The sequence below is a fragment of the Ranitomeya imitator genome, chromosome 2, assembly GCF_032444005.1.
Source record: "Ranitomeya imitator isolate aRanImi1 chromosome 2, aRanImi1.pri, whole genome shotgun sequence".
Taxonomy (NCBI): domain Eukaryota; kingdom Metazoa; phylum Chordata; class Amphibia; order Anura; family Dendrobatidae; genus Ranitomeya; species Ranitomeya imitator.
Genome location: NC_091283.1, coordinates 422,697,849 through 422,725,670, shown reverse-complemented (window position 1 = coordinate 422,725,670; position 27,822 = coordinate 422,697,849). Strand labels below are relative to the sequence as shown.

General features: G+C 42.6%; 1 long non-coding RNA gene and 1 pseudogene across 1 annotated transcript; one reads left to right on the top strand and one right to left on the bottom strand.

Annotated features, from left to right (window-relative positions):
- The first annotated feature begins 6,568 nt into the window (after positions 1 to 6,568).
- On the top strand, positions 6,569 to 27,780 carry LOC138667460 (uncharacterized). Its single transcript, XR_011318769.1, has 3 exons — positions 6,569 to 6,620; positions 25,405 to 25,557; positions 26,656 to 27,780. It is a non-coding gene; the product is annotated as an uncharacterized lncRNA (long non-coding RNA).
- Positions 20,377 to 20,557, bottom strand: LOC138668222 (U2 spliceosomal RNA; annotated as a pseudogene).
- Positions 27,781 to 27,822: the final 42 nt, after the last annotated feature.

Sequence of the window (27,822 nt, the reverse complement as noted above, 5' to 3'; positions counted from 1 at the left end):
AGTTCTTTACAAAACACACACACAGGCTGACACAGCAACCATTTTTAGTTTACTAAATTATTCAATTTTTCTCTGTCTTACACCGTATCATCCTATGCCCCTAGATGCATTTTTTACAAAAATCTGGTGCTCAGAAAAGAAAAGAGCAGCGACAGAGAACTCAACAAATACATGAAGAGGTTTCTAAAATTCCAAAGTTACAGAGTTTCTTTAAAAGAAAATCTGCAGAATCTGATGGGCCAAGTCAAAGTGATGACAATAACAAAAGCTGTGATAAAGATACATCTCCATGTCACTCATCTGATGACACATTCTTTAATTATATTGCCCCAAAAACCTGATGCCGAGCCAGAAAACGTAATTGAAGAACTAGAGCATGCTCAGGAAGTGGTGGAAGCTGTTTCCGAGTGTTCATCAGATATTGGGCTGTGGGGTGAAAAAATGTCAAAAGAAATGCAAGAATATTGTATTGCTAAAGGAGCTACTTTTTTCCAAAACTCTGAGGCAGACTTCCTCAACTCTGCTGTGCTTACCACTGCTAACTATCATAGGTACTGTAGTAAAAAATACTTCACACATGTAAACCCCAAAACTAATGAAATGTCATCACGAAATTGGCTATGCTATTCACCATCTCAAGGCAAATTGTTCTGTTTTCCATGTAAACTGTTTTCTAGCAAGCATTGTGCATTTACATATGGTTTTAATGACTGGAAACATGGGGAGGACAGGCTAGTTACGCATGAATGCAGTGAGAACCACAAGCAAGCTGTCCTGTCAGTAGTGAGCAGACAACAGACAACATGTCGGTTAGACAGTCAGATGCTTTTGCAAATGGAAAGCGAAAAACTATACTGGCGTAAAGTGTTAAAGAGATCCCTTTCAGTTATAATGTTCCTTGCTGAAAGAGGGCAGCCTTTCAGGGGGAAAAATGAAACAATTGGTTCTTCTCACAATGGGAATTATCTTGGGTTCATGGAAGTAATGGCGAATGTGGATGAATTCCTAGATGAACATATAAAACTACATGCAAATAAAGGCAGGGGGCATACGTCTTACTTGTCTTCTACTGTCTGTGAGGAACTGATACAGATTTTAGGAACCAATGTCCTATCACTTATTGTGCAGGAATTGAAGAAAGCTAAATTTTACTCACTCTCTGTGGATTCTACACCAGATGTTTCAAACTGTGACCAACTAACGTTTATAGTCCATTATGTTTTGCCTTCTGGACCTGTTGAAAGATTTTTACAATTCATTCCTGGTATTGGTCACACTGGCAAACAAATAGCTGAGTTGATTGTTGGTATTCTTTCAAAAAACGATATCGAGATTAAAGATTGCCGTGGCCAGTCTTATGATAATGCCGCCAATATGAGTGGAAAATACAATGGTGTCCAAACATATGTCAGGAATGTATGTCCTTATGCCACATTCATTCCCTTAACCTAGTAGGGAAAAATTGTGCTGAAAGTATTCCAGAAATTTTCAGATTTTTCAATGTTTTGGAACAAATTTGTCTTTTTTTCAGCATCTACTGGTAGATGGAGAGTACTGGTAGACAAACTAAAACCCCTTGGGCTACCAGTTTTGAAACAGCTTTCTACCACAAGGTGGTCAGCAAGATATGAGGCAGTTTTAGCTTTGTACAAAGGTTACCAGCCAATATGTGATATTTTACACAGTATGACTACAGATCCAGACTTCAGTTCATGTAAAAATGAGGCTGAGGCTTTGGGTGAGAAGTTAAGTGAACTTGATTCTACTTTTATTCTCGTGGTGTGGCATACAATTTTGGATCGGTTTCATAAAACCAATTTGTCCCTACAAGAGGCAGGTTTAAATTTAAATACTGTTGTGGCTTTACTTCAGTCTTTGTTAGACTTTGTCAAGAGTCTGAGAGAAGAATTTGAGAAATATGAAAATGAGGCTGTCAAGATTTGTGGCCATAATATGTATAATTCTTCTGTACGTCGATTTCGGCAGAGAAATCGGCGCTATGATGATGGTAACTCAGAAGCATTTGTCTTAACCCCAAGGGATAAGTTCAAAATTGAAGTTTTTATAGGTCTCATCGACAACCTAATGAGTGGCCTGAGTCAACTTCTTGGAGCACATTCAGATGTTTGCTTCAAATTTGGCTTTTTGTCACATTTGTCAAAACTTTCTCCATCAGAGATTAAAGAAGCTGGAAGCATTCTTGTTCGTTCATATCCAGAAGACCTAATGCCAGGTGTAACTGAAACAGAGTTAGTTCAGTTTTCAACATTTTTATCCACCTGCTTTGTAAGAGAGAAGACAGGAAAAAACCAATTGTCTGAACTGAATTTGTTTCTACTTCTACATGAACATAATTTAACTCAGACATTTTGTAACACTGAAATTATACTCAGTATATATTTGAGTATGATGGTGTCAAACTGTACTGGCGAAAGGTCTTTTTCAAAACTCAAAAGAATAAAAAATGAGCTTAGGAGCCAAATGGGCCAAGAACGGTTAAATCACCTTTCTCTTTTAAGCATTGAATGCAAACTTTTGAAAACCCTTGACGTATCCCAAATAATTGATGAATACAGTGCAGAGAAATGCAGGAAAAAAATGTGTTAATTTTGGCTTAAAAAAGTCTAATTTAGGGTTTTACATTCCGATGAGACATAAATTCAAAGCGTAAAATTACCCAATTATAGAAATAACAAGGATGGAAGGGGATGCTTACTTTTGCAAAAAAATCCTGATAATATATTTGAATACTGTCTTTCATCAGACTTTTAGGCTATGTGCACACGTTGCGGTTTTTACCGCGGAACCGCGGCCTATTTTGATGCTGCGGGTCCGCAGCAGTTTCCATTGCGTTTACAGTAAACATGTAAACCAATGGGAAACCGCAAACCGCTGTGCACATGCGAGAAAAAACGCGCAGAAATGCAGCGGTTTACAACCCGCAGCATGTCACTTCTTTGTGCAGAATCGCAGCCATTCTGCACATATAGAAATGCATTTATTCGCTTACTTCCCGCATGGGGCTGTGCCCACCACGCGGGAAATAAGCGGATAAAGTGCAGGTGGTACCCGGGGTGGACTCTCCTCCAGGTCCTGGGAACCATATTTGTGGTAAAAAAAAAGAATTAAAATAAAAAATAATGATATACTCACCTCCCAGCGCTGTACGTGGCCGTCCGGTCTCAGGTTTGCTATGCGAGCAGGACCTGCGGTGACGTCGTGGTCACATGACTGTGACGTCACGAAGGTCCTTCTCGCACAGCATCTTTGGAATCGGACCGCCGCCTGCAGCGCCGAGGAGATCGGGACGTCAGAGGGTGAGTATAACCATTTTTTTTTTATTTTTAACATTACTATTGATGCTGCATATGCAGCATCAATAGTAAAACCAGTGCAGGAGTAAAACCCGCAGCAGAAACCGCAAGACAAACCGTGATAAATCTGCAGGGATAACCGCAGCGGTTTTGCCCTGCAGATTTATCAAATCCGCTGCGGGAGAACCCGCAGGGTCCCGACGCTACGTGTGCACATAGCCTTAGTCATTTACTTTAACTTATACCAAACACTATCTAGTGGTTGGTATATTTTGTGTACCGTATTATAGCTTGTCTCATAAATAACTTGATATAGACAGAGAGCTTATGCTTCAGATAAAAAATAACAGCTTGTCATTTCATATACTGTATCTCATTCAGAGTGATACATTTAAGGAGGGGTTTTGAAGAGGATCCGGATAGGAGTCTATCCAGCAGGTCCAAATATTATAGGCTGATTCCAGAATGTCAGCCTTTGTGGCTTCAATACCCTACATCATCATCTAATTTTCTTTTGACTGGAGATAAGAAAACAATGAGTTTTACATTGCGCAGCAACGTGGATTCTATTACATAGAAAAGGCAAGTTTTCCTAATCTGGAAGTGTTTTCTATTTGTCTTGCATGTTGTCTCCGGGTTAGGATTGGTCTCTTGGAGTGTCGCCTTTTCCCCGTGTTTGATGTTGACCAGTCTCTATTAACACCCCTTGGTTGAAGGTTAAATTAACATATAGCATTTAGTACTGATATGCCTGAAACTATTGGTGCTGTGGTTGAGTTTACATTTTTGGATAAGATACTTTGATCTATAGTTTCTGGTTCAGGCAGCTTTTGAAATGTGCGTGTATAAGTAATATTTATATAATTTATGCATTTGACACTTTTGTCATTGATTTGACTGTATTGATTTGTAATGAAAATGTGATACTTAAGGGTAAGTTAGTTCACACAGAGCTTTTTTTGCTGTTTTTTTTTTTTCTGCAGGAAAACCTGATCATATAGGCAGGAAAGAAGTTGCCTCAAAAACGCAGGTTTAGGTGCATTTTTGGTTCTTTTTTGTTGCGTTTTTGGTGCGTTTTCTTTTTCTTTGTACATGCTAGTGTCCTTGGATTTTCAGCAGCACATCATGATACCTGCTTTTTTGCTGAGTGTTTTTCTATACCCATTCTAGTCAATGGGTGAAAAAATTTAGCAAAAACTTTGAAGGAAATAACATGCTCTATATCCAAAAAACGCAGCAAAGCAGAAACTACTGATCACAGAAAAGCAATGTGTATGTATTACATTTCTGAAATCTCATAGACTTTGCTGGTATTATAAAAGGCAGCTAAAAATTTGCATAAAAAAGGCTGAAAAAACGCCCTGTGTGAACATACCCTAAATGTTTTTTCAACTGTTTTGCGTTGCACTTTAGATGAGAAACTTGCGAAAATTTACAACAGTCTTGTTTACAGATTAAAATTGGACTGTTCAAAACTATGGTTTAAAGTGTTTTTATTTTTGTTTTGTTTTTCTTCCTAACTGAAGGGTAAATTGACCACATCAATGGATGTTTGACAGGTTATAGTTTCACACAGCAACTATTTTTCTTGAATAATCAGGTTCAGGAATAACATGACCCCCCCTGTCACATGACCCTCCCACCGGTCACATGACCCCCACTCCCCCATCACATGACCCCTCCCCCGTCACATGACCCTCCCCGTCACATGACCCCCCCGTCACATGACCCCCCCGTCACATTACCGGGGGGGCCTACAATGTCTGAACAGCCCGGGGCCCTGGCTACCCTTAATCCACCCCTGCATAGGGCACAAGCCCTTCTAGTGAGGCCGTTCACTGACAGCACAGCATGTATAGTTTACATTATGTCCGCATCCTGTTCCCATACAGTTTAATCACTTTCCCATACAGCACATCCCTTGCTTCTGAGCATGCTCAGTCCCGCATAACGGATCCCTGCACACGGAATCATATGGATCCATGTGTGTCCTAGATCCGTGCTCCATGGGAATTCCAGATGTGCAGCCATGGATCCGTCTGTGTCCCTGTGCCTGCATGTTTTTCAGACAACACAAAACTGCATCAAGTTGCGTTTTTGTGCGTCTGTTAAAATATGCAGACACACGGATCCGTGGGAAACGGTGACAGCTGGATGCACACGCAGGTCCCATCTGTCACCACTGAAAGGCAATGGAGACGTAAGCGGATCCGGGTGCAGCCATTGTCACACAGATTGCAAAATATTAAAGTGTGAAACCAGCGTAACTTTATATGATTGGAGCTGTACTAGATCTCACCATAGGTTCTGCCTAAAATCTATATATATAATTGTCTAAGGGTTTTTCTGTCTGTCTGTCTGTCCTGGAAATCCCGCGTCTCTGATTGGTCGAGGCCGCCAGGCCTCGACCAATCAGTGACGGGCACAGCATGGCGACGATGATGTCATAAAGGTTGCCTCGACCAATCAGCGACGGGCACAGTCTGCCGCGAATTCGCCTCGACCAATCAGTGATGGGCACAGTATCGACGTAGATGTCATAATGGTTGCCATGGCGACGATGATGTCATAAAGGTTGCCTCGACCAATCAGCGACGGGCATAGTCTGCCGCAAATTCTGGAATTATCATTGTCCATATACTACGGGGACATGCATATTCTAGAATACCCAATGCGTTAGAATCGGGCCACAATCTAGTCACTTTATATTATTACCCTACCCTCAGCAGCAACTGATCCATCCTCGTCCCTGTCCTGAATCCTCCTCAGTCCTGACTAATACTATGATACCAATCTGCTGAGTCCATCCTCCTATACACACTATATACAGTATGTGCCATGCATGAGGTCAGTAAACTATATCTTTATTTGGGACTAAGGTAACTCACATCCTGACCCCAGCACTGAAGGATGGTGTAACACTAATGCTTGCAGTCTGGGGGCACTGAAGGGTTAGCAATAGGAATCCCTTTTTTTTTTCTTTTCCCATCCACCCTGTCCTGTGCTTGTCTGCACCATTTCTCCAGTGCTCACTGCATTTACTAACAGTCCACATCTACCTCTCACCTCACTGCTCCTCCCACAAGTCACAGTCACACTTCACTAAGCTGAATCTGATAAGCTCCAAGCACCAGCCAAGAAAGGAAAAAAAAAAGACTGGGCTCAGTGCTCACTCACACTGCAGAGCCCACTCCTTTCATTCACAGCAGGGAGCCAGCTCTTTGTATTGGCTCCTTCAGGAATGACACATCACTAGTGTCTGGAGCTCTGGGTGAGTCACACACAGCTGGCTGCTGATTACCTGAGGTAAGCTGATTACCTGCAGCTGCGGGGGAGATTTTCCTCTCAGTAAGGCCATGTTCACACTATCCTTTTTTTAATGCGGAACCGCCGCGATTTTGCCGCTGCGGGTCCGCAGCTGTTTTCCAAGCAGGGTACATTGCAATGTACCCTATGGAAAACAGGAACTGCTGTGCCCACATTGCGGAAAATCCCCAAAAAATCCGCGCTGAATAGCTGCAGTAAAAAAGAAGTACCATGTCACTTCTTTTTGCGGAACTGCAGCGGTTCTGCACCCATTGACCTGCATTGTGAGGTCAAACCCGCAGTAAAACCCGCAGACGAAAAAAATATCTGCGGGTTTTCTGCGGTTTGTGGTGCAGAACCGCTGCAGCAGGAAGTGCGTGGGCGGAGTGTGGCTTCCTCCCCGTGCTCCAATCCCACCCCCCCATGCTCCGATGCCACCCCCCCGTGCTCCGACGCCCCCCGTGCCCTAATCTCCCCCCCTTATACTTACCGGGCCTCCCGGTGTCCGTCCGGCCGTCTTCTCCCTGGGCGCCGCCATCTTCCAAAATGGCGGGCGCATGCGCAGTGCGCCCACCGAATCTGCCAGCCGGCAGATTCGTTCCAGGCACATTTTGATCACTGCGATAACCTCACAGTGATCAAAATAAAAAAAAGGTAAATGCCCCCCCCCCCCCTTTATCACCCCCATAGGTAGTAACAATAATAAAATAAAGAATTTTTTTTTTCCACTACAGTTAGAACTAGGGTTAGGGGTAGGGGTAGGGTTAGGGTATTTTCAGCCATTTTAACCCTAAAAAAACTTCCTAGAAAACACACAGACTCTGCAGAGAAAACTGCATAAAAAACTGCACTAAAAACCGCATCAAAAAACGCACCAAAAAACGCACTTGCGTTTTCTGCCAAGAGCTGCCGTTTTTAGTGCAGAAAAAACAGCAGGGAAATTAGGAACGTGGGAACATGGCCTAATAATGGCTCCTGCTTTGCCATGAGGTCGGCGTTCCTGCAGAGCTTTGCCACCAGAGACTGTAGGGCTGGCAGACGCTACCTGGGCATACAGCCTGGCTCCTCAGCACTGTTTGCCCCACAATTCCTGTACATGTGTCCTGCCTCCCCACAGCCATTACACACTATGGGGTTAGGGCAGTCTTTTGCATAATGTCCAGGTAGGTTACATTTTCTGCAGAGCATTGCAGTGGGGCAGTTATCCACAACATGTCCATACTCATTGCATCTCCTGCAGTAGAAGGGGGCTTCAGGGAAAAACAAATACCCACTGTCCCTCCCAATAAAGAAGTTTAGAGGAGGATAATGGATCCCCCCCAGGGCCCTGAGGGTCCACACCAAACCGGACAAAGAATTTATGCTTCCCAGTCCAGAACCCAGACTCCATGCTGATGACTCTGTGGGCGTACTGGACATAGGAGCAGTGTCTTTTTAGGAATTTCACTATTTCCTCCAGGGGCACAAAGGGATTGTGCATGAATACTACTAGGGGTATGTCCCCTCTAGAATAAAGGACAGTAAATGTCAGTCCTGTGAGTAGAGCATTCTCAGCATGGTCTCTCAGTGCTCTGTATAAATTCTGGCAGGCTCCAGCAGATGAAAAAATAAGCACATTCTATCCATCTATCCTGAATTCCTGCAGGCAGACGATGTCCTCCTTCTTCACCTTCAGCGTGTCATAAAGGATCATATTTGCAATATATCCCAGCGCAAAATGCATCCTCTTCTCCTGCGCGACATCAATGCGAAATCCATTACGGACCCGGGCGTCACCGGTCCCTGCGAAGCGGACTACCACTCCCAACTTCTTTAAATTGGCCTTCTCCTTCCTCCACTCCTGTCAGCACAGCATCCCTGCTTAAGCCATATAATGACTAAACCAAGGCAGTTTTTTTCTTTTATACCAAATCAGATAGGCAGAGCTTAATGCTCAATCAAATCAGCTTAAAAAAAGCTTCAAATGATACTCAGCCTTCATCATACATGGTATATATTCAAAATAACTCCAATAAGACACTAATTAAACTTCTCAAGAAATCTCAACTTCTTGAATTTCCAAACTCCTTCAGCATCAATAACACTTCCTCGTTTCTGGTCCCACAGGTACATTACATACATACGTGACAGAATCAAACTAAAACATTTATTAACTGACATCTTCTTCCTCCTGAAAACTAACAAATACCTCGCATCCCATATACTTTCAATTACACATACAACCAACAGCCATAAAATCCTATCCTTCACCCTACTACATGCACCCATTCCAAACATTGTAAGTTTCCATTTAAGATACGACACTCCAGCCAATTCCTTACAAAGACCACCTATACCTTTCCATGCATTAAATCCATAGAAGAAAGGGGAGTTCAAGTCCAAAATATTATACAAATAAAATCTACTTTATTTCTGACAAATACAGATTCATAACATCATATACAAAATATTCAATAATTCGTAACATGTTCAGCGAGGCAACAACCGGTACCAGACCTGTGTGACCTCCCACATACTGCTCAGTATATATAGTAAAATGCTTAGTGCTAATCTCAAGATGTCAGGGGGAACAGAAAACACCTAGGACCTAATAATCACAATGATCTTATGTCTCCTAGTCCTCAGTAAAGAGTAGCTTATTTAATAAATTAACCATATTTATCGAAAGACCCCAGGAATGCTTTCTTACCCATATGGCAGATGCGGGATGGTCACACAGTACAGCCCCAATGCGCATTTCGCTTCGGCTTTGTCAGGGGGCGGTACTGTGATGTGTGTGGGGGGAGATTTTATAGGGTCCCTGATTATCGTAAACATGACCCAGGTTGTAGCGCATGTGCGCCGCTGACCGCACCGGGAACTGCATCATATCAGGCGCCCATCGTGACGGAGCGCATACAGGGACGTCGCGATGACATCACTGAAGCGCAAATGTCACTTTCAAATGCTGTCCATGATGCCCCGGGACTCCAGCCACAGAGGACATGCGCACTGTATCTTATGGGAAACTCCGCCCATCTTGGAGAGGAAGGTGACCCAGAACAACGAAAGTGAATACTACTAAGTTATTTATAAGCACAGAATCCATGTGCTGACTGAAAAAGTGCCCTACAGACATGTGCAGAATCGAGCATGATGATAATTAACACAATAATAATAAGTGAATATAGATACAAAGCTAAATGAGAGCCATGATTACATTATGATAAAACTATACACTACTATATAACAATGGTGAAAATACATCCAAGTAAAAAACATGAGGACCCTACCTCAATATAAACATTACATGACGCTACATACGAGCATCAAGAGATTTTTTTACATACATACTAATAAACAGAATACATTTTTTAAAGTGCCACTGCTCATGAACTCCCCAATGTTCTTTATAGCGATACATCCTGGATTCATTATCCTGGTCCATATATCAGGGAATTATCCCCCAAAATCCCTCCACAACGATGTTTCAAAAAGGCTTGTTTTGGCGTCATCACATGTGCTTATATGAACGCTGCTAATTAAAAACAAGAAATACATATAATTAAAAACACACACAAAACACAAAGGAGACATATCTTTACAGAAAGGAACTGAAGCTGACTTGTTCATTTAGGCGTGCTGGAGTAATAGTGTTCAAAATAGTGATCCAGCAGCATTCTCGCTGTGCTAGTTTACGTTTTAGATCCCCACCTCTAATACCGGCATGAATCCTATCGATACCTCTGATTTTTAAGTCTTTCAGGTTACAGTTGTGATATACCCTGAAATGTCTGGGAATAGGTTTAAGACTGGCCACAGCTTCCACGTCACACGATGCAATAATATCCCTTACGTGTTCCCGTGTACGAACACGCAATTCCCGGGATGTTAAACCTACGTATATTAACTTGCATGGACACTCTGCATAATACACCACAAATATGATATTGCAACTAATATGCTCTTGGATTTGAAATTAATTTTTACCGTCAGATTACGTGAAAGATGTGGCCCTTACCAAGTTTTTACAAGCCAGGCAGTCACCACATGGATAACATCCATTTTTCTGTCTTCCGGCATTAAATGGATCCGGGATCTTGGCCACTTAGTGACTATGTACCAGCATGTCACAGATGTTATTACTTCTTCGTGCTGTCAGGAGGGGCCTATCCGGAAGACATTTCTGTAGGATACAGTCAGTTTTTAAAATAGGCCAATGCTTTTCTAAAATGTCTCTCATCACTTCCCATCTATGATTAAAGGTGGAGATAAATCTAATTTGAATATCCTTTCCATACAGCATACGCAAAATCACAGTCCCAAACCAAATGTCTAACATGCTCTCTCGCACCACATCCATCCCTCGGGCATACCTTAGATTTAATTAAATCCCTCCTCTTTTGCACATCCCTAACAGGCAAAATATCATGTAACATCATCCAAACAACATCTCTCTGTCTATTCGTCACACCTTGTCTACTTAGTTTCTTCCACATCTCAGGCACCTCTTCACCTCTCAATCCATTAATATCACATACAACCTCATGGTCACGCACCATCCTAACAACTTTTTTCTTTTGTCTAAGATCGTTCATACTAACAGACAACAAATCATACTTTCTAACAAATTTCTCACCACAAGCATACCACATCGGACACTTAAAATCAACTGGCACACTTGCATCCCTTTTCACCCACTTCAAACCATACAACATCCATCCAGCTGAATACTTCATCATATAAGCACACTTATTACCTTTCCCCAAACATACTACAAACATTTTCACATAACTAATCCCCAAAAAGAACTCAACACTCAAAAAATTCAAGCCGCCATTCACACATAACTTATGCACAGACTCCCGCTTCAATTTCTCCATGCGACTTCTCCAGAGAAAATTAAAAATCAATTTCTCTGTTTTCCTGATTTTCTTAAACGCAGTAGGATACACATTCCCAACAAATAACAAAATGGGTAAAATAACCGCCTTAATAATTAAGACCTTCCCAGTTAGTCAATTCTCTTAGCCTCCAAAAATTCAATTTACGCACCACTCTGTCCCGACACTCATCCCAACTTTCATTTCCCTTCAAATCATCATTGAACTTAATCCCAAGCACCTTCATTGGACCATCCTCACATTTCACACCATCCATCCTAACATTCCAATCACCAAAACATTTAAAAGAACTCAGCCCAATTAACCCTAAAAGCAGAAACACTACAGAACAGACTTAATATCAACCTTGCCCTACTCATTGCAGCCATACTCTCATTCATTATCACCACATCATCCATATAACCCAAAATTCTGACATCCTGCCCACCACTCCCAGAAATCAACACACCTCTCATAACCTTATCCTTCCTAATCATACACATCAACACCTCAATCACACTAATGAACAAAATAGGGGACATAGGGCACCCCTGAGGTACTCCAGACTTAATAATTCTCACTTTATCACTCAAACACCCATTCACCAAAAATTCACTTATCACATTACTATACAAACTCCTAACACAGCTCACAAAATTCCTCGAATCGCCCATCTTGGCCAAAACATGAAACATAAAACTATGCGACACGGTCAAAGGCTAATTCAAAGTCAACTGAAATAACCCGACATTTCTGTTTACAACTCATACAATCTCCAATCACATCACGCAGCAGAACCAAATTCTCAGTCATACTTCTCCCTGGCACCGAACACACTTGATCTTCATCCACCACACCACCAATCACTTCCCTCATCCGATTAGCCAACAACTTACTAAAAACCTTATAATCAGCGTTTTGAAGCGTGATAGGCCTCCAATTGCCCAGATCCTTCCTATCACCTTTCTTGTACACCAGAACCACAGGCAAACCATCTTTTCCAGGAGTTTTATTCCTACTAGCAGACATAACCACTTTTTTAACTTCATCCAACACAACTTCATCATCTAATATTGCACACTCATCCTCTCCCAGTCGGCCATTTAAACACCCCAACACATCATTCATCATCTGATCATCAAACCATTTTTCCCCACACAACTCCTTATAGCACAGCACACCCTCATCATCACATCTTTACCCCAACACACACGCCTTCACCATTCACCACCTCATGCATATCCATTTTCTTACCAAACACTTTTTTGAAAGAAAACCTTGTACATTTCTCATTTTTTTTCCAAGTTTTCAATCTTAAAACGGAAAACAATTTCTTTACCTTGTACCTCAATAAATTTCTTAATTTCATCTTTCACCTGACACATCAAATCATCCACATCCACTCCAATTATCCTCAACTTTCACAACCACTCCAATCTGACACTTAGCCCGATTCATAGTAGCTTTCCTCCTACCCCATTTTTTAAAGGAAATACCAATCTCACACTTCAACCAATCCCACAACTTGAGCACATTCATGAAATCACTTTTTTTTATCCCTCCACCTTACGTACATCTTTTTAAAGTCATGCATAATTCTTTTATCTTCCAACAAATGCACATTAAGCTTCCACACACCTCCACCATATACAAAATTACACTTCCCTTCCAACCGTGCTCTCAAATACACATGATCAGAAAAAGGGACATCTTCCTGCTGGAAATCCCTACAAACAATATTTTGATAAAGAAAAATACAATCTATTCTAGACTCTATACCTCCCCTGTCAGCCTTATAGGTCACAGGAAGAGGTTTACCGAGGATCGAGGATAACTTCTGCAGCATCGTAAAAAGACATGATCAGACACATGATCAGAAAACACATGATCAGAGAAAGGGACATCTTCCTGCTGTAAATTCCTACAAACAATATTTTGAGAAGAAAAGAAATTATGGTCAGCTTTATAGGTTGCAGAAGGGGGTTTCCCAAGGATAACTTCCACAGCATCCTGTAAAAAAATCTGTCTCAAGACTCTTGAGTCTTTTACCTGTGATATCCATCTTATCTCCCTCCGTCACAAAAATTACTGGCATTTTCCCAGATAAAAACACACACAATTTCTCAAAAATTTCCAGCATCTCCCTCTTATCTACCGATGCATACATGTTAACCACTCTCACCCTCCAACCCCTACAATTAAGGTCACATATTACACACCTCCCTGCTTCCACCACTATGTAACTCTCTACCTTAACCCTCTACCATTCACCAAAACCCCCACCCCAGAATTTTAATTACTTACAGACCCAGACCACACACTCTGACCCAAAGGCCAAACATTGTCACTTAAGGGATCAGAAATCCCACATTCCTGGATACAATACACATCCGCATTCAGATTGCTCAAGTAGTCCAATATTGCCACTCTCCTAGGTACAGACTTAATCTGCCTTACATTTAGTGACAATATGCAGAAAGGATGTAAAGACGCCATTTGTCAATTTGGGGACCCAAGGTACGACCACGCAGCCACCTGCATTTTATCCTAAACCTTCTGGGAGCAGGACGTTTGATATGCAGATGTCATAGTTCACTCCTTCCCCTAAAAAAGAGTCACCTTTGGGATCAGATGCAGTAGGATACACCCGAGCAGGACTAACACTGCAGTCACTTAATGGAGAAAAGGATGGCTCAATTTTTTTCTTCTTCTTAACAGAAGAACCTTACCTCCTCATCAGAGCTACTATCCTTCCGCTGAAAGTCAAAATCCCCCTGACCTTCCTCCATCTCAGGGTCTGACACATCCGCACTCCAATCCACAAGTGGTGTTTTAGACAGGTCTGTCTCCTCTTCCCCCTGCAACGTGACTGCCATGCCAAGGATTTAAGACTCCAGGTCCTCCACCAGGGACACCTCCATACCTCCTTCACTAGTTACAGTCTCAGTATCGCTGTCATCTGAGGCAACAGAAACAGCCTGCTGTACTGGAGGCTCAGGAGCCAACTCCATATTCCCTCTTTCGTTCACACGAATCCTCTCAGGAAAACAATCCTGTGCCTCCTCTTCATCCAGGAAAGCCACAGTGGACAGCGGTACAGACGATGGCGTACCTGCTGGAGCCGAAGACTGTGCTCTCCTCCTCCCTGTCGCAGCTGCATATGAACCTGGGCATGATTTACAGTCTTTGAAAGAATGCCCCTTCTCTCCATAGAGGTTGCAGACAATAATATTTTTACAAGTAGAGGAGAGGTGACCCACCTCATTGCATTTCCTGCAAATAACGCCTTTTATGTTACAAGCATCTTGGGTATGCCCGTACCTCCTGCAATGCCGACAATACATGGGTACGTTGGGGAAGAAAAGGTACCCTCTCTCCCGCCCAATGGAAAAATTCAATGGAGGATAGTGGATACCCCCTGGCTCATCAGGACTTGCACGAAACGTGACCATTAGTTGGTATTTCCCCGACCATCTATCCTCCTATTTCATTACCTTAACGCCAGCCTTACAAATGTAACAATGTCTTTTTAAAAAGGCATAAATCAACTCCAGCTGTTCATGTGGATTGTACATGAACACTGTCAGAGGTACCTCCTTAGCAGCATAGAGAATCACGAAAGTCAGCCCAGGTATGGATGCTACAGATTCTTTTTCAGGGACTCATACAAATTGTTACATACAGCCATTGAAGTTAAAACAAGATTATATTTGCACTTGAACTGTTGCAGGCACAGGATCTCCTCCTTCACTCCAAGAAGTTGAAACAGGACCTTCTTCACCACAAAACTGAGGGAGAAAATTTCTTCTTTCCCTTCTTCCACATCGATTTGGATACCAAACTTCACACAAGCCTCGCCGGGCCCTGCGTAACATAAGCGTCCCATGATCGCTGGTCGTGTCCACTGGTCAACTCCTTATAGCAGCATGTAGCTTAAGCCATAAAACGGCGATGCTAAAAGGCCAGGAGCTAACGCTCAGACAGCCATCTGACAGACCCACCGCAGATCGTGCCAAAATGCCGAGAAGCGACAACCAGAAATGGTTTGCCACTTCTGCCGCACCAAGGCCTAAAACCGACACCCATTGTGGAGACAGAGCAAAAGATTGCCAAGGTGAAGACATTTCTAGAAACTCTGGATGCATTCTCAATGACAGTTCTGCTGTGTGTGTGTGTGTTCAAGCTCTGCACAACACGTTTTGAATCTGCATAACTCCACCTATTTTAACACACGCCTCCATCCCCCTTTTGTTCTAAAGTGTGCAACTGAGTGTGAGAAAGAGAAGGAAATTCAAAAAAACAAACAGGCGAGCAGTTGTCTTCCCAGCTCTCCTGAAGCTGGGCGCAGACCCCCCCTGCCATGTGGTCTGCTGCTGCTCCAGCAGCAGACTGAAGACGGCAGCCATTTTACACTGCCTGTTATAGGCCAAGGGCCCATTGTGACACGTGAGAGTTCAGAGACTATGAATAAAGGGCCATTGTGGCTGCACGTGAGGGTTCCGTGCACAGATTCTATCTACTGCAGGCAGCGCACCTGGTTGGTAAAAAGCATTAGAATACACACACAGATGTAGATGTAAAAGACAAGCATATGCAAGATCAGCACAGGCACCATTTTTCCTTTTTTTTTTAAATGCATATAATTCACCGCATTTAAAAGTAGGTGGTCCGCAAGAGGGAGACAATGTTTTACAAAAGAATTCATGCGGCCACAAATCTGTTATGTATGGTAGAACAGAACAACTCATTGGATACTTCCATTTAACCCCTTTCTGCCATATGACGTACTATCCCGTCGAGGTGGGGTGGGCCCGTATGCCCACCGACAGGATAGTACGTCATACGCGATCGGCCACGCTCACGGGGGGAGAGCGGCCTATCGCGGCCGGGTGTCAGCTGCCTATCGCAGCTGACATCTGGCACTATGTGCCAGGAGCGGTCACGGACCGCCCCCGGCACATTAACCCCCGACATACCGCGATCAAACATGATCGCGGTGTGCCAGCGGTGCAGGGAAGCATCACGCAGGGAGGGGGCTCCCTGCGGGCTTCCCTGAGACCTCCGCAGCAACGCGATGTGATCGTGTTGCTGCGAGGGTCTCCTACCTCCCTCCCTGCAGCACGCCCGGATCCAATATGGCCGCGGCATCCGGGTCCTGCAGGGAGGGAGGTGGCTTCACAGAGCCTGCTCAGAGCAGGCACTGTGAAGCCTGCAGTGCTGTAATTCAGATCGGTGATCTGACAGAGTGCTGTGCAAACTGTCAGATCACCGATCTGTGATGTCCCCCCCTGGGACAAAGTAAAAAGAAAAAGTTTAAAAAAAAATTCCAAATGTGTAAAAAAAAAAAAAAAAATCCTTAATAATGAAAAAAAAAGATATATTATTCCCATAAATACATTTCTTTATCTAAAAAAACCCCAAAAAACAAAAAAAACAATAAAAGTACACATTTAGTATCGCCACGTCCGTAATGACCCGACCTATAAAACTGGCCCACTAGTTAACCCCTTCAGTAAACACCGTAAGAAAAAAAACAAAACAAAAAAACGAGGCAAAAAACAACGCTTTATTATCATACCGCCGAACAAAAAGTGGAATAACACTCGATCAAAAAGACAGATATAAATAACAATGGTACAGCTGAAAATGCCATCTTGTCCCGCAAAAAATGAGCTGCCATACAGCATCATCAGCAAAAAAATAAAAAAGTTATAGTCCTCAGAATAAAGTGATGCAAAAATAATTATTTTTTCTATAAAATAGTTTTTATCGTATAAAAGCGCCAAAACATAAAAAAAATGATATAAATGAGGTATCGCTGTAATCGTACTGACCCGAAGAATGAAACTGCTTCATCAATTTTACCAAATGCGGAACGGTATAAACGCCTCCCCCAAAAGAAATTCATGAATAGCTGGTTTTTGGTCATTCTGCCTCACAAAAATCGGAATAAAAGGCTATAAAAAAATGTCACGTGCCTGAAAATGTTACCAATAAAAACGTAAGCTCGTCCTGCAAAAAACAAGACCTCATATGACTCTGTGGACCAAAATATGGAAAAATTATAGCTCTCAAAATGCGGTAACGCAAAAAATATTTTTTGCAATAAAAAGTGTCTTTCAGTGTGTGACAGCTGCCAATCATAAAAATCCGCTAAAAAACCCGCTATAAAATTAAATGAAACCCCCCTTCATCACCCCCTTAGGGAAAAATTTAAAAAATGTATTTCCATTTTCCCGTTAGGGCTAGGGCTAAGGCTACAGTTAGGGTTGGTGTTATGGCTGGTAATTCAGTACCACAATGGACATAGAGGTCAGTGCACATACAGTGACCTGGCAATAACCCAAAAAATAAGAACGAGCTCTGAGACGTGGGAACTCTGTTGACCGCAATCCCTAATCCTCTCCAACACAACTAGAGGCAGCCGTGGATTGCGCCTAACGCTGCCTATGCAACTCGGCACGGCCTGAGAAACTAGCTAGCCTGAAGATGGAAAATAAGCCTACCTTGCCTCAGAGAAATACCCCAAAGGAAAAGGCAGCCCCCACATATAATGACTGTGAGTTAAGATGAAAAGACAAACGTAGAGATTAAATAGATTTAGCAAAGTGAGGCCCAACTTCCTGAACAGAGCGAGGATAGAAAAGGCAACTTTGCGGTCAACACAAAACCCTACAAAATCCACGCAAAGGGGGCAAAAAGACCCTCCGTACCGAACTAACGGCACGGAGGTACACCCTCTGCGTCCCAGAGCTTCCTGCTAGCAGAAAAAAACAAATTGACAAGCTGGAATAGAAAAAACAGCAAACAAATAGCAAAGAGGAACTTAGCTATGCAGATCAGCAGGCCACAGGAACACTCCAGGAGGAAACAGGTCCAACACTAGAACATTGACTGGAAGCAAGGATCCAAGCACCAGGTGGAGTTAAATAGGGTAGCACCTAACGACTTCACCATATCACCTGAGGAAGGAAACTCAGAAGCCGCAGTACCACTTTTCTCCACCAACGGAAGATCACAGAGAGAATCAGCCGAAGTACCACTTGTGACCACAAGAGGGAGCTCTGCCACAGAATTCACAACAGGTTGGGGCTAAAGTTAGGGTTAGGGTTGGGGCTAAAGTTAGGGTTGGGGCTAAAGTTACGGTTAGGGTTTAGATTACATTTACGGTTGGGAATAGGGTTGGGATTAGGGTTAGGGGTGTGTCTGGGTTAGAGGTGTGGTTAGGGTTACCGTTGGGATTAGGGTTAGGGGTGTATTTGGATTAGGGTTTCAGTTATAATTGGGGGGTTTCCACTGTTTAGGCACATCAGGGGCTCTCCAAACGCGACATGGCGTCCGATCTCAATTCCAGCCAATACTGGGTTGAAAAAGTAAAACAGTGCTCCTTCCCTTCCGAGCTCTCCCGTATGCCCAAACAGGGGTTTACCCCAACATATGGGGTATCAGCGTACTCAGGACAAATAGGACAACAAACTTTGGGGTCCAATTTCTCCTGTTACCCTTGGGAAAATACAAAACTGGGGGATACAAAATAATTTTTGTGGGAATTTTTTTTTTTTATTTTCACGGCTCTGCGTTATAAACTGTAGTGAAACACTTGGGGGCTCAAAGTTCTCACAACACATCTAGATTAGTTCCTTAGGGGGTCTACTTTCCAAAATGGTGTCACTAGTGGGGGGTTTCAATGTTTAGGCACATCAGTGGCTCTCCAAACGCAACATGGCGTCCCATCTCAATTCCTGTCAATTTTGCATTGAATTGTTAAACGGCGCTCCTTCCCTTCCGAGCTCTCCCATGCACCAAAATAGTGGCTTACCCCCACATATGGGGTATCAGCGTACTCAGGACAAATGGTACACCAACTTTTGGGGTCCATTTTCTCCTGTTATCCTTGGTAAAATAAAACAAATTGGAGCTGAAGTAAATTTTTTGTGAAAAAAAGTTAAATGTTCATTTTTATTGAAACATTCCAAAAATTCCTGTGAAGCACAAGAAGGGTTAATAAACTTCTTGAATATGGTTTTGAGCACCTTGCGGGGTGCACTTTTTAGAATGGTGTCACACTTGGGTATTTTCTATCATATAGACCCCTCAAAATGACTTCAAATGAGATGTGGTCCCTAAAAAAAAATGGTGTTGTAAAAATGAGAAATTGCTGGTCAACTTTTAACCCTTATAACTCACTAACAAAAATAAGTTTTGGTTCCAAAATTGTGCTGATGTAAAATGTGTGGGAAATGCTACTTATTAAGTATTTTGTGTGACATGTCTCTGTGATTTAATTGCATAAAAATTCAAAGTTGGAAAATTGCGAAATTTTCAAAATTTTTGCCAAATTTCTGTTTTTTTCACAAATAAACGCAGGTAATATCAAAGAAATTTTATGACTATCATGAAGTACAATATGTCACGAGAAAACAGTGTCAGAATCACTGGGATCCGTTGAAGCGTTCCAGAGTTATAACCTTATAAAGGGACAGTGGTCAGAATTGTAAAAATTGGCCCGGTCATTAACGTGCAAACCACCCTTGGGGGTAAAGGGGTTAAACACTTAGTACTGACAGCAGGGGCCTAATTTTGTAGATGGCACAGTACATTTGCAACACTGTAAGAAAGGCCTAATACTGGCCTACATCTTAACACACATGTTGCAACCAGTAAAGACAAATTGATTGTTTGATTGCATATTGAATGCAATACAATGTTTGACATACATAGGTGAAAGCAAGGCAAGGCACACAAAATGTTGCAAATGGTCAAGTGAAATTGAGCAAAATGCTACATTTGGCATGTGAAATGTGCTTCTTTGACCCTGAAATAAATTCACATAAAGGTTAAAAGACAACTTGCGCTGATTTCAATTCAATCTGTTTTTAGAAACCGGATCAGAGAAGGAGTGCACTATTCCCGGAGATACTGCAATAACGGGTCAATGCGTGGAGTGGACAGAGCAAGCTCTTTTTCCATCTCCCTGTTCTAAAAAGCCATTAAATTGGGGTCCCCAAATAGGGGACGTCTCAGATATTAAACGGATAAGAACAGATTTTTTTTTATACCATTCCGTAAAGTTTTATAGCAACAACAAAAGTATGAAAACTCAAAATACGTTGCCAAAACTCTCATCATCATGGTTTTTTTCTTTATTCCATCTTTTGTAACTTAAAGCAATTACAATCTTATTACTTTCCTTTACAACCTTATGAACATCACAGTTCAGGAAACACAAGCAAGGACTTACTGGAACTTTACCAGTGACCTCCATTTCTTAACTTTCCAAAAACCTTCTGAATCGGAGCCACCACCACCATAGCTGTCCCATAAATAAACTACATATAACCTAGAGAGAACCATCCTAATGGAATTATTAACTGAAATCACTTTTCTCTTGAATAAACACAAATTCCTAACATCCCACAGACTTTCTACTACACATGCCATTATCAGCCACATCAATCTCTCCTTCACCTGACGTCTTGCACTTATCCCAAACATTACCACTCTCCAATTTATGAAACTCACATCCGCCAGTCCCTTGCATAAACCACTCACTCCCTTGCAAACACTCTGAGCATAATCACAATTCCATACCAAATGCATAACAGATTCGCTCCCTCCACATCCTTCGCTCGGACACACTTTGGTCCTAATCAGGTCCCTTCTCTTTTGCACTGCTCTCACAGGCAAAATCTAATGCAGACACATCCATACAATATCACGCTGCCTATCAGATATCCCTTTTATACTCATCTTCCTCCATACATATGATGCTTTGCTCAATCTCAAACCACTAATATTACATTCGAACTCTCTAACACCCATCCTCCTTACATTCCTTAACACCTTAAATTTGCTCATGGGAACATCCAACAAATCATGCTTAAAAATAAACTTTTCCACAAAGTCATACCATACTGGACATTTAAACGGCATCAGCACTCTCGCATCCCTCCTCATCCACTTCAAACCAAATAACATCTACCCGGCCATATATCTAATCATAAATGCCGTTTTATTATCCCTTCCTAACAAAACAACCACTGTCTTGATATAATTCAAACCAAGACATAATTAAAAATTAGGGCAATCCATACCCCCATTCTCCCGTAATCTACACAAATATTCCCTTTTCAGTTTCTCCATTTTACTCCCCCAATAATAAGTAAAAATTAATTTTTCAATCCTCCTAAAACCCCTGTAAGGGGCTGGAAAAAGCCTGAAGATAGAAAATAAGCCTACCTTGCCTCAGAGAAATACCCCAAAGGAAAAGGCAGCCCCCACATATAATGACTGTGAGTTAAGATGAAAAGACAAACGTAGAGATGAAATAGACTTAGCAAAGTGAGGCCCAACTTTCTGAACAGAGCGAGGATAGGAAAGGTAACTTTGCGGTCAACACAAAACCCTACAAACAACCACGCAAAGGGGGCAAAAAGACCCTCCATACCGACTAACGGCACGGAGGTACACCCTCTGCGTCCCAGAGCTTCCAGCAAGCAAGAAAAACCAAATAAGCAAGCTGGACAGAAAAAAACAGCAAACAAAATAACAAAAGCGGAACTTAGCTATGCAGAGCAGCAGGCCACAGGAACGATCCAGGAGGAAGCAAGTCCTATACTAGAACATTGACTGGAGGCCAGGATCAAAGCACTAGGTGGAGTTAAATAGAGCAGCACCTAACGACTTCCCCACATACCTGAGGAAGGAAACTCAGAAGCCGCAGTACCACTCTCCTCCACCAACGGAAGCTCATAGAGAATCAGCCGAAGTACCACTTGTGACCACAGGAGGGAGCTCTGCCACAGAATTCACAACAATGACCAAAGGCTTACGAGACGCAGTACAGACAGCCAGATCTGAATGGAGAAATGTAGATCTAAAGACCTCCTGAAGGTTGCTAAAGGAGTTGAACAAACTAGGACAATAAGACGACGTGTCATGTATGTTGGAGTACAAGGAAAACAGTAGAGACTTAGTAAGGGACCTAAGGACTTAGAAACGGTGAAGTGCTGGAATTGTGGAGAAAATGGACACTCAGACCAATCTTCCACCTTCTTCACCTTCAGACTAGGAAACTGACAACCCAGTGACAAATGTGTGCCCTGCTCTTGTCCCCTCTGGACCTGGTCCTGCCTTGATGATCACCATACCAATGCTGGGAGGGAAAGAGACAGAATTCTTGATTGACACTGGGGCAGCCGGAACTGTGGTACACAAAGACATGATAATGCCAGACATGATTACTGACGAGACTGTGGAATGCGTGAGGGTAGAGGGACAAGCGACTGAAGCCCCTATGACTAAACAAATAAGACTAGAATCACGAGACAGCCAAGAGGTACTTAAAAACTTATTGTTAGTGACAATACCCCTATGAATTTGCTAGAAGCAGAGGAGAGTGCTGTCTAGGCCACTATACAGTACTCTCCTGAGGGTATTACTTTCACAAGTCCCCTTTCATATAAACACTTGGGGCAGAGGGGCGTCAGGGTCTTCCACATGCACATTATACCAAATCATGCCCTATTATAGTTACACTTAATTCCATTAATTTGCCAGTTTAGTATTTTCCTTACACAAGATGGTATAGTTACCGTCTATTTCTAGGTTGTCTTCATATGATATATAGTTTTTTAGCCATTCATTATATTGGCTCAAACCATAGTCACTGTTTATTTGTCTTTTCCACTTCTTATACCTTCTTATATCGCACTTCTTATCCACTTCTTATATCGCAAGCAACTGACATCGATATTTGGTATTTTAAAATCCCTTCTTTTTGTATTTGAAACTGTTAGTTATGGACTTATATAGTGCTGCTATTTCCTTAGAATTGTGTTTTGCTGTGACCTATGGCATTGTGCTCCCCCATTTTATGTCTCAGTATCTTTCGGAATTATATATATATTTTCATATATATAATTTTCTTTTGGTAACATATTTTATGAATCAAATTTAGTTTTTAAGGGGTACTCTACCCAATCAAATACGGGTATAAATAATATTTGGAGATTAATGTGTGATTTATATAAACACTTGTTTAATATTGCAGAAATGGTGTGTACGGCAAGGGTAGTGAAAGTAACACCTGACACCAGAATGTCTGAGGACACGGAAAAGAGTCAGGTACCAGACACCGTTTGGGCAAGGGGAAAATCTGATGTGGGTCGGCTGCCCATTACCCCTGTCATGATAAATTAAGAGAAGGAACCACTCCTCCTTGGTTAAGGCAATATCCCTTTGAGCCTAGTCAAAACAATTGCCCTGAGCAGGGATATTAAAGAGTATGTTAAGGCAGGGGTTCTAGTGCAGAGATCTCCCCCCTGCAACACCCCTTTGTATCCCATTAAGAAAAAAGGACCCAAGCGTTCCCCTGACACTTACAGAATAGTTCATGACTAACGGGCTATTAATGATGTTACAGTGAGTGTGACCTCAATTGTCCCTAATACACTCACTGTACGGTCACAAAATGTTTCACAATCACTGATTTGGCAAATGCATTTTTCACCTCAGATTGTACTATTATAGTACGTGGATGATCTCCTGCTCTACTGCCTGGACCAGATATCCTTGCTGTGGTTTTTAGCAGAAAAGGGTTGCAGAGTCTCATGTGACAAACTACAGTGTTACAAACAAAAGGTGACATTTTTAGGCCACAATATTGCTAAAGGTACAAGACGACTGATTAAAGAAGAAAACAGGCAGTGCTGACACAACAGCATAGAGGGAAACAGAGACCGACAGCTTACTACTCAGCACAATAAGACCCCGTGATTAGAGGGTCTCCTACGTGTGTCCGTGCTGTAAGAGCTGCTGTATTACTGAAAGGCATGTGAGATCACACTGACTTTTTCTTTTTAACAATTTGTTCCCCACATGACATTAATGCCATACTCGTACAAGTTCAACCAAAACACCTGTCTATGGATAGACAGATCAGACTTGAATGTGCTCTAATACTAATTCCTGAATACGTCACCCTCAAAAGATATAATGTTCTGAATCCAGTCACTCATCTGCCTGTGGATTCAGAAAAGGGGGAATTGGTGACAGCGTTGGAAAAAGAGAGAGAGAGAAAAAAAAGTACTCTGGTACGTTGACATGGCGCACGAACGACTGCATAGGAACTGATGAGTCAGGAGACAGTGGGTTTTACATATGTTCATGGAAAAAAACCTGTTCTTAATGCATATTCTGAGGTTTTTATTTTTTTAGATAGATAATAAGTGACTGGCACACTCCGGACGTGTTGTGATGCAAAATTGGGGTTTATTATACATACAGTAACACAAACGTTTCGGTCATAACTGGACCTTCATCAGTGTGCTAGATAACTAGTATGTTGAAGGAGCCCCAATAATTGAAACTACATTGCATCAGAAAAAAGCCTGGAGCTATATGAAATTCAGGTGATAGTATCAGTCCATGGACACAGGGGAATATGGCCCAGATGGTGCTATCAGAAAAGAAACCTGAAGGTATATAGATCCCAGCAGGTGAGAACAATCTGCAGATGCAGGGTGGTGTATCACAGGTAACGCTATCCCCCAGTAGATATGAAACCATGCGGAGTCACCGCTGCTGTGAGCTAAGAGGGAGGTATGCGCTGTCAGCCTGATGAGTGGAGGGAGCACGCGGTGCTATATTTCATATAGCTCCAGGCTTTTTTCTGATGCAATGTAGTTTCAATTATTGGGGCTCCTTCAACATACTAGTTATCTAGCACACTGATGAAGGTCCAGTTATGACCGAAACGGTTGTGTTACTGTATGTATAATAAACCCCAATTTTGCATCACAACACGTCCGGAGTGTGCCAGTCACTTATTATCTACATATTGAGGCTTGGGAACCTATGACCGTGCACCTCCTTCCTTCGGCTGTGCTGAACATTCTCTATATTACCATTTATTTTTTTAGATGGCTCCAGATAGCACCAGGATGGGCGGTTCTACACTGGACATGCAGTAGTATCCTCACATGAGGTAATCCAAGCTGAACCACTCCCTCCTCACATTTCGGTCCAGGAGGCAGAGTTGAAGGCACTCAATGAGGCGTGTAGAGCTGCTGCAGGTAAAGTGGCTAACAGTTACACAGATTCGAATTGTGCATGGGGAATATACCATGATTATTGCCCTATCTGAAGAAACAGAACGTTTCTTACATAAGCCGCTAAGCCCATTAAAAATGCAGAGCTGTGGAAACAATTAGTGGAGGCATTGATGTTACCAGTCCAGGTTGGCACTGTCAAGGTAAAAGCACACACGAATGGTGACTCTGTGGAGGTAGAGGGCAACAGAAAGGCGGACGATGCTGCTAAAGTAGCAGCAAGGCGGCCTAGGGAGCAGTGGACGGTGGCGGGGAGTCAGCGTATTCCAGGCACACTGAGCCTAGATGTCCTGAACACACATGGCCCTACTCACACCTCAAAATGTCACATGTGTCCATGGTAGATGCCTTCTGGATCGATCCTGGTTTCAGTTACGCAGCAGCACAGCTCGTACAGTCATGCCTCATCTGTGCACAACACAACCCAGGTAAAACAGTACAAATCCCTAAGAAAGCGGCACCCAGGCCTCTCTACCCATTTCAGAGACTGCAGACTGGCTACATACAGCTACCCAAGGTAGGAGTGTGTGAAAAATGTCATAGTATGTGTAGATCTCTTCTCTGGTTGGCTGGAAGCCTATCTGGTAAAATGTGCAAATGCTAAAGCAACTGCAGACAAACTGATGAAAGAACTGATCTGCAGGTATGGTGTCCTAGAAACCATAGAGAGCGATAGGGGTACACACTTCACGGGAGAAATAATGAGGGAAGTCATGCAGGCCCTGGGAGTACAACAAGCATATCATGCACCATATAGACCACAAAGTAGTGGGAAAGTGGAGAGACTAAACGGGGCACTTAAGCTGAAAAATCAAAGGCCACGGCAGACACAGGAAAGAGCGGGGTAGAGTGCTTGCCTCTTGCACTCTTTTCAGTCAGACACACTCCAAATAGAAAGACAAGCTTGCCTCCTTTAAGAAGTCCTGTTTGGTAGTTTGCCAAAGGCTGGTTTGTACTTCCCACAGGTGCTACAAATGCAATACGGTGCTATGACAGCTCATGTCCAGGCCTTGCAGAAAAGACTTAATGTGGTGCATGAACATGTGTTTTCATCCATTCCAGATCCTAATGCCAGTGCAGACGTACATCTGCTGAATCCAGGTGATTGGGTGGTCATACACAGACATGTGAGAAGGAACCTAGATCCACGGTTTGATGGCCCGTTTTAAAGTCCAGCTGACCACATTCACCTCAGGGAAACTTGAGGGAAAGCCCACCTGGATCCATGCCAGTCACTGCAAAAAGATCTTTTCACCAGCAGAATGACTGTTGTCCTAATCACCTTGCTGGCTGTGGTAGGATGTTTGCACCTTACAGAGACACTGGATAAACTTTTAAATATTGACAAGGACAACAACTTATTCAACATCTTGCTTTTCTTATAAAAGACGCGGAAGGACAAAAACTGTTGGACTGTTGAATCTGTACACATAGCCCAGTATCTGCAAGGACTATGCTGTACTTCGCCTTTACCCCAGCAGCCAAGGAAGGTATTAACACCACACTGCATACACAATGAGACTTGGACTCAGATTTTCTAAGTTCCTTAAGGCTCTTAATGAGACCAATACAATATAGAGACTCCTTTTTAAATCCAGCCAATTGGCTTAGCGGGATGGATTATTTTTGGTATTTTACAGACTTGTATGCAAAACTTGTTGCTTTGCTTATTGTTTTATGTAGCCATAAAGGTGCTAATATATGTATTACCTAAGGTTGAACCTTCTCTAGTGTATCATAGGCCCCGGATAACCACTGCTGACAGGGGAGGTGAGTGTCCACATTGAGGGTGGATGGGTGAGGCAGGTAGAAAGCCCCCTTATGGGTACTAGATCCATGAGACAGTGGCTCCTTTGTGGACATCAGCTGACCCGGTGGCAGAGATTATACCATTTACAAAAGGGGGAAATTGATATAGAAGGGTTAATAGTTTGCCTTTAAGTGCCTTTTGCCTTTAATTGCTAGAATTACTAGAATCTGTTGATGCAGTAGTCTGACAGTCTCCGCTTCAAGGAGACTACACTTCTTATCATGTATGTTCTCAATAGTCAGTCACAACATGTTTTTGGTACGTGGTGAGGAATAAAGGTCAGTATGACCCTGGGTGATGGTGGGGGCTACATGAATTACATTGAGAGTTACATTTGTTGTAAATGGTATAAAATATTGCCTCTTGCTGCATTACATCAGATAAAAGTGACTTGCTCACAGAAAATGTGTGAGGTGTCC